The sequence below is a fragment of the Schistocerca nitens genome, chromosome 4 (genome assembly GCF_023898315.1).
Source record: "Schistocerca nitens isolate TAMUIC-IGC-003100 chromosome 4, iqSchNite1.1, whole genome shotgun sequence".
Lineage (NCBI taxonomy): Eukaryota > Metazoa > Arthropoda > Insecta > Orthoptera > Acrididae > Schistocerca > Schistocerca nitens.
In genome coordinates, this window is record NC_064617.1 from 325,469,971 (window position 1) to 325,478,873 (window position 8,903).

At 40.2% G+C, this 8,903-nt stretch overlaps 1 non-coding gene across 1 annotated transcript; it reads right to left on the reverse strand.

Annotated features, from left to right (window-relative positions):
• Window positions 1-918: 918 nt before the first annotated feature.
• Trnak-uuu (transfer RNA lysine (anticodon UUU)) lies at window positions 919-993 on the reverse strand. The gene has a single exon. It is a non-coding gene; the product is annotated as a tRNA-Lys (tRNA).
• Between the last annotated feature and the right edge of the window lie 7,910 nt (window positions 994-8,903).

Genomic DNA, 8,903 nt, shown 5'->3' on the forward strand with positions numbered 1-8,903 from the left:
ACAGCACATATGTAATTGTAATCTGCTGAGTTACTGCGAGAGAATTATAAAAGAGTTATGTAGAAATCTGACATGAACCCGAGTGATACACTTGCAATATTTATACTCGGGAATTTTGTGTTGACTAATGCCAGTTAACATTCGACGGTGTGATTGCACAGATGTGTTTTTAGCTGCTCCCTACCTCGGACGACTGCTGCGATATCCTCGGTGCCGACGTTTCGTTGTCTCGTTGATCGCTGGTCTGGGGCAAATACGGCGGTGCTAAATTCCATAAATCACGTGAAGCGACTCCGAAGAGTCACACTTTAATAACAATTTAAAAAAAGGAAAGCAATTTTCACCGCTCCAACGTAGAGCGTGGCAAGACGCAACCGACCGCTGATCACACAAAACACCACTCAGTATTAAATTTGGACAGCTGACTAACATACTCACCGTTATACAGAGCACCCTTGTTATTCGTTCCCGTCAGAGTCAAACAGCATTTGTCGCCCGGCCCGTAGATACAGTACTATATATGATCGCATCTAACGACGCAACACTGTTTACTACAAAAAACGACAATAATTCGTTCTATCTGTCTCGGCAGCATAACAAAGCTCAGAGTCTCTTTTTAAATGTAAATTACACTCATATATCTGGGTCTGTATGTTCTGGGCTGATATGTGGCATGGCTTAATTATTTTAGTTTACCACCGGCTATTTCTGGCACGTTCTTAGGCTCTAGTATGTTAAAAGTATGTTGGCGATGAATTTTTCACAATCTCTCCACTCTTCCAAATCTTCAACTTCTTCATCCTCTCTATTTATATGGAGTGATGACCTGCAGCCACCTAGAACAAAATTAGAATTGTATTAATACCTTCATCTGCTAACGGGCGTTGATATATATCAACGGGGACAGGTGAAAATGTGTGCTCCGACCGGGACTCGAACCCGGGATCTCCTGCTTAAATGGCAGACGCTCTATCCATCTGAGCCACCGAGGGCACAGTGCATAGTGCGACAGCAGGGACTATCTCGAGACCCACATTCTCACCTTGTATGTACACACACTACATTCGTAGTGTCCCACCCCAACACACTCATTACTCGTGGAAGACATTCTTACAGAGTCCCGTAAGAGTTCGTGGAATATGTGTGCTTCCGCACAGAAGAATAAGGTCATGGCCGGTGTTGCCAGAACTATATACTTATTTGGATATGGCGTCTGTTCTTTCGGACCATGCAGACATACGGGCCCTCCCACTGAGGTGGCGTAAGGTCATCCTAGTGAACGGAAATTATGTTCCAAAAATAAAGTAGCCAAAAAAGTGTGGAATAATATGATCTATTGGAATCCTTAATAAAACCAACACGTTTCCAGAAAAAAACCATGTGTTGCATTACTTATCGAACGCCCCCTCGAATTATTGCACACTTAGAAAATACTGCCACCTCTAACGCCACCATCAGAAAATGCGTGAGCGTGCACAGCTCTTCTTCCACTCTAATATATATATAGTGTTTCAAAGTCCTTGTATCAAACATTTAGGATGATAGATCGCGACACGAAGAACGACATTTGTTAGAGACAAAATGTTCGCTGTCGCTTCCTGGCAACGCTTTTTATCGGACTGCCCGACACTGTGGCAACGAGATTTAACTGAACTACGTCTACTCACCAGGTGTGCTTAATCTGCATAGTAAATGTAGTAAATCGATAGGATGACTTTGAAGAAGAAAACATTAATAACGCGTGTATCTCAACAGAAACATATGTTTCAGATTCAGATCAGAAACTTGATTTTGCATGACCTTCTCCCGTTCACGCGGAGCAGATGACTGGATTATAGGACACTTCACACGCACGCTGCACAGTGTCTACTCCCTGCCGCCTCTCAGGGATAGAACCACACAGGAAAGCAGGGATGGAAAGCACCAACGAACATTTTGTCTCTATTAAAAGTTGTTTCCCATGTCGTGCTATAAACATTCCTAGACGTTTGACACAAACACTTTGAAACACCATGTATTTACTCTGAAGATTTAGCATTTATAAGCAGTCTTTCTGAATTAATTAAATTCCGTGAGATGGTTATCACATCTCAGCATCAATTTGGAACATGTCACGTATTTTCAGTTTGTAATTAACTTGTGATATACTGCGTAGCATGTTGTTTTCAGCCCCTTCTCCTATAACAAAAGTTTTTTTTTTAATTGAGCTTGCTTCCTTGTTTCCGAAAAAAGCGTATGTCAGTCTCTTACTGGTTCCAGCGTACATCAGACAAGATCGCCTACATTCTGTGCACATTTGACATATTTATTATAATCATTTGCTACTAACTCCAAGCAACAGAGACAATGTTACCTCCTGGAGGTCAATATGTACTTGAAAATATAGACATAAAAGTAACTAGCGAGTAGCTAATGACATTAAAAAGAGACAAGAGATAAAAGAGGTTCGCCACGAAGAAATTATCTGAATGGAACGTAAATCTGTAGATGCGATGTACATGTAGAGGCGAACAAATGACTACTATTTCAAAAAAAACTAGGGGATTTATTCAAGAGGAAGAGCTCCACAAATTGTGCAAGTCAGTAAGGCGTTGGGCCACTTCTGTTTATTTTTCACTATTGGCGGGTTCCGGCTATGATGCCATGATCAGTTGGTAGTGCAAGGTACGGACAGCAGTTACACACAACGTTATCATCTTTTTATGTAACGTTATCAACGTTTAACTTTGGAGCTTGCATAAGTACTGATAGTTCCTTACAACTATTATTTGATAATGGATCACAGCCAAAATCAGCAGATAGTGGATAATAAACAGGAATTAGAGTATATTTGTGCAAGTTTTGTCATTTAAGAAAATAAATTTGTTTGTAGTAATTGACTGTAGGCAGACACACAATATCAATCTTTTACTGTGTTCATTGTACAGCAATAACTGCTTTTGCCATAATTAAGAACGTAAATTGTCACCAGTCAGTTATTTTATGATATATGTTTATATATGAAAAGCCGTAATATTAGTACATAGTATTAATCATAGCGTATTCTGATGCATTTGCTAGTGTCTCCGTTCTAAATTACATGCGAATTAATTTTCTAAGTTCATTAGCGGTGTACCGCGACTGACGGTGTACGCGTCGGACGGATAATTAAGTTAGATTAGCGCAGATATCTCCATTTCATTCGATAACACTTTAGACGCGATTTATCTCACCTCATAGCACTCCACAACTTTTTCCCAGCAAGATATTAATATTCTACGAAATTATCTGTGTATTTTGAAACAGGAATAGTTCTTAAAGTTTCTTCTGGATCAATTCCTTAAATGAGAAATTATTGCTTAAATTTTGTGATGGCCTAACTATATTTAATAAAGCTCAATAGGTACTGGTGGTGATTATTCGTATAAAGTCTTGATATTGCAACACTCCACCATTGTTTAATATACTCTCACAGAAATTAGAAATGGGAAATTACTGCTCATCACGTGTCCAGCTCCTACACCAGTACGGATCGACTGGCTCCTGGTGCCTCTATTTCCGACCGTCCCCAAAGATAGAAACAACACTTTCGGCCAGATAACAACCGGTTAAATTCCTTTCGCAGCAATCTATATGGCGTATCACCTCCCTGTAAGCCGAAACCATTAAGGACATCCGCATGTAATCACAAAACTTCACCGAAACACCACTATTGTCACAATACTTTCAGGTGAATACTTTTCATCAAACGTCCACCGGGTTCACAACGCCTTAAACAACCAATCGACGCTCTGTCACACTCCTTAAGAAGGTCTTCTTTTTCTTCATGACATCGAGCATACATTCTTGTTTCCGATTTTGGAGAGTTACACGATCATGGAATTGAATGTTACAACCTCCCAGCGTATAGTTTTTTAACTTCCCAAAGTAACTGAAGTACAATAACTTCATCTTCAATGGTTGACGACGGTGTCTCATTATTGTTCTGTACTGTACGCTTAACGTTCACGCATCTTTGTCAGTGTTTGGATTTAGTTTTCCCCTGCCATTTTCACAGCAAACTCTTTAAAATACGTATGCGTGCATGTAACTTCTGTTAAACCAATCGAACTGTAGTACAAATTTGGTGCCTACGATCGTGCACCATCATTATTAATTCACTTCGAGCCTTAACTCGTGCTAAAATAACATTTCGTCAGTGCTACTTTGTTTATGAACCAGGTCAAACACAGTAAAATCGCTTGAGTGCCTAAAGCCGTTTGATCTGAAAAGACTGAAAATGTCTCTTCACATTTATCTACTCTGGAGTCAAAACCAGCAATGGCGATTAGTATTCATTTTTAACAAAATTACGTCATCTATATCTACATCTACGTGGATACTCTGCATATAACATTTAAGTGCCTGGCAGAGGGTTCATCGAACCACCTTCACAATATTCTATTATTCCAATCTTGTATGGCGCACGGAGAGAACTATCACCTATATGTTTCCGTAAGAGCTTTGATTTCCCTTATTTTATCGTGGTGATCGTTCCTCACTATGTAGGTCGGCGTCAACAAAATATTTTCGCATTCGAAGGAAAAAGTTGGTGATTTGAATTTCGTGATACAATTCCGCCGCAACGAGAAACGCCTTCGCTTTATGTCCACCCCCAAATCCTGTGTCATGTCAGTGACATCCTCTCCCCAATTTTGCGATAATGCAAAACGTGCTGCCCATCTCTGAACTTTTTCCATGTATTCCGTCAATCCTATCTGCTAAGGATCCCACACTGTGCAGCAGTATTCTAAAAGAGGATGGACAAGCGTAGTGTAGGCAGTCCCCTTAGTAGATCTGTTACATTTTCTAAGTGTCCTGCCAATAAAAACAATCTTTGGTTCGCCTACCCAGCAACATTTTCCTTGTGTTCCTTCCAGTTTAAGTTGTTCGTAATTGTAATTCCCAGGTATTTAGTAGAATTTACGCCTTTAGGTTGGACTGAATTATCGTGTGACCAAATTTTAGGGGATTCCTTCTAGCGCTCATGTGGATGACCTCACACTTTTCGTTATTTAGGGTGAACTGCCAATTTTCGCACCATACAGATATCTTTTCTAAAACGTTTGGCAATTTTTTTCTTCTTCTGATGACTTTACTAGTCGACAAACGACAGCATTATCTGCAAGCAACCTAAGACGGCTGCTCAGAGTATCTCCCAAATCATTTATATAGATAAGGAACAGCAAAGGGCCTATAACACTTCCTTGGGGAACGACAGAAATCACTTCTGTGTTATTCGATGACTTTCCGTCAATAACTACGAACTGTGACCACACTGACAGGAAATCAGGAATGCAATTACATAACTGAGACGATATTGCATAAGCAAGCAATTTCACTTCAAGCCGCTTGTGAGGTACCATGTCAAAGGCCTTCCGGAAATCCAGAAATACCGAGTCAGTTTGAAATCCCTTGTCAACAGCACACAACACTTCATGAGAATAAAGAGCTAGTTGTGTGTTACAAGAACGATGTTTGCTAAAACCGTGTTGACTATGTGTCAATTCACCGTTTTCTTCGAGGTAATTCATAATGTTCGAACACAATATATGTTCCAAAATCCTGCTGCATATCGACGTTAATGATAATATGGACCCGTAATTTAGTGGATTACTCCCATCAACTTTCTTGAATATTGGTGTGACCTGTGCAACTTTCCAGTCTTTGGGTACAAATCTTTCGTCGAACGAAAGGTTTTATATGATTGTTAAGTATGGAGCTATTGCATTAGCATACTCTGAAAGGAACGTAATTGGTATACAGTCTGGATCAGAAGACTTGTTTTTATTAAGTGATTTAAGTTGCTTCACTACTCCGAAGATATCTACTTCTACGTTACTCATGTTGGCAGCTGTTCTTGATTCAAATTCTGAAATATTTACTTCGTGAAGACATTTCGGAAGGCTGTGTTTAGTAACTCTGCTTTGGCAGCACAGTCCTATATAGTATCTCCATTGCTATCGCGCAGAGAAGGCATTGAATGTGTCTTGCCGCTAGCATGCTTCACATATGACCAAAATCTCTTTGAATTTTCTGCCACTATTCCAGACAAAGTTTCGTTGTGGAAACTGTTATAAGCTTCTCGCATTGAAGTCCGCTCTAAATTTCGAGCTTCAGAAAGAGTTTCCTAATGTTGGAGGTTTTGCGTCTGTTTAAATTTGGTAGGTTTTGTTCGTTGTTCCTGCAACAGTGTTCTGACCCGTTTTGTGTACCAAGTAGAATCAGCTCCGTCGCTCGTTAATTTATTTTATATAAATCTCTCAATTCCTGCCGATAATGTTATTAATGGTAATTTCCCTCAAATACTTTTGCAAACCATCTGTTTGAAACCTCTTTCATATCATACATCGTTACGCGATTTGCTAATCACTCGCATGGTTCAAGGATAGTATATTCAGTCCTCTCGTTTGCTAGAGAAGTCATATCTTTCTTGGCATAGTACATGGGCTTTGAGCCCGGCAACCTGCAGGCCAATCAGGTGGCCAGGGGGTCAGATACAGTTCGACTTGAGCCATGCGGCCAACACCATTGCTCTGATTTGTCCCGCGGCTGCCTCCAGCGTAAGCTGCCATTGTTCTGCTTGTTAAGCTCGGATATTTTTGTCTTTTACGCTGCTGAGATGAACATTCACAAGCTCAGCACTCAAAATTTAACTTGAGGATGTTGCTTCCTAATTTTGCATTGGATTAATTCTATAATACATGTTTTTTTCCCCACGTTGCAGATGTTTTTTTCACTGTAAGCAAGGTTAGGCGTTTGTCCTGTATGCGCTTTTGTCTGATGTTGTAAGTATTAGTGTCTATATTTTGTCCATCCATCTGCAGATATTAACCGCATTCCGTTTCACTACCTCACTCACTACTAAATACACTACTGGCCATTAAAATTGCTACACCAAGAAGAAATGCAGGTGATAAACAGGTATTCATTGGACAAATATATTATACTAGAACTGACATGTGATTACATTTTCCGCAATTTGCTTGCATAGATCCTGAGAAATCAGTACCCAGAACTGCCACCTCTGGCCGTAATAACGGCCTTGATACACCTGGGCATTGAGTCAAACAGAGCTTGGATGGCGTGTACAGGTACAGCTGCCAATGCAGCTTCAACACGATACCGCCAACCTTGTGTGAATGCTCTGAAAAGCTAATCATTTGCATATCACAGCATCTTCTTCCTGTCGGTTAAATTTCGCGTCTGTAGCACGTCATCTTCGTGGTGTAGCAATTTTAATGGCCAGTAATGTAGTATTACGGAGACTTGATAGCAATGGGGTAAATTTTCTGGTATTGAGAATATGTCCTACTGTATTCCTAGGTGGTCTCTTGGAGGACAAATGTATCTACTGTTCGTGAACTATCGCGGTTATTCATTGAACAATAATTGAAATTAATCTGAGATCATTTCTCAGTTATACCACTTTTGTATTCAGTCGACAGCCTTTATACGCTTCATTAGCCGATAGCAGTACTGCTTATTGGAAATAAGCTGCCTTCAGCAGAGTTCATAGTATTATATACCGCTTTCAAAAGGCAGCATATTTTCTTCTTTGTGTAAAATTTTTAGCCAATATAAGATAGGGTTGAGCTGCAGAGAACTTCGAGACATGTGTTGCAGTCATGAATACGTTGCGAATTCGCTTGTTTACTGTTCATGCTTTATACTGTTAGGTGTTAGACAATATGTGGTGAACTTTACAACGGCATTACATGCGTTTTCTCTACAACAGAAGGCGCAACTATACTTCTAGGTTGTATTAGAATGGTTGAGGATCTTGATTATAATTTTCATTACTTATTACATGTTAGAGACACCTTCATATATTCCGTTGCGCTATGTAACTTTTTCCACTACATAATGTTTCATTAAGAGTTGTTAGATCGTCTTGTTGTTAATTCATTGGTTCAAAAGTCGTACAAGAAAGGGCTACAGTAGTACCAAAGTCATCACCACTACGCATTCAGATTAAAGTCTAACGGAGAGTGGCCAGCCTTCAGTTTGTTATGACATTTTGAGCATCCACGAATCAATCTGCACGAGGCAAGTAGTTCAATAAATTATCTACCTTGTATTCTGTATTGCATGCGTAATATAAACGTTCTCCACTGCTACTAACATATTGCTTTACGTGCTCCTAATTACGGTCAACGATTTTTCATCAGATCTACGTAAGCATTCGAGCTGATGTTCTCAACAGTATTGAAATAATTTGTAAAATTTGTGGAAGTTTTTTGGTGTTACCATTAATCCAGGTGCCATTCCAGGTGATCCCATGCCCATATTCTTCGCGTACCACGATGCTGGTTTAGGATCTGGGGGTTTTATTGTTCTTCGTGACGGACGGCGTAGGGCCCAATTTGTCATTTCGTACTGTCTGCGTCGACCTAAAACTGACCTGCACTAGGCTAAACTACTATAAAAAATCAGATCCGAGTTTCTAACGTAGCACACAACATTCAGACAACTTACAGGATGCAGCCGGGTGAGGTCATCGACAGCCGCCGATATTTAAACAGGGGCACAATACGTCATTTCAAGGCAAGATTGCAGCAAATAAGCGTGGTGCAAGATAATTTAAAACTTTGATTTGAAGAGCAATTCCGAAAAGATACACACACACGCGCACGCACGTACGCACGCACACACACACACACACATTGTAAATCCTAGCGCCACTACGCGCCAAAGACGATCGATGTCAGAAGCTAGCGACAGTGAAAATTAATAACCAACGGGTGATGTAACATTAACTCCGTCCCTCTGCTTTTCGACAAGAGAGAGATCAAGATTGCAGACATAATTTCAGCAGAAGAATCCATCTCTATGGCTGGCCTGTTAATTCCAATTGCTTCCTTATAACACTATCCCAGCCTCTG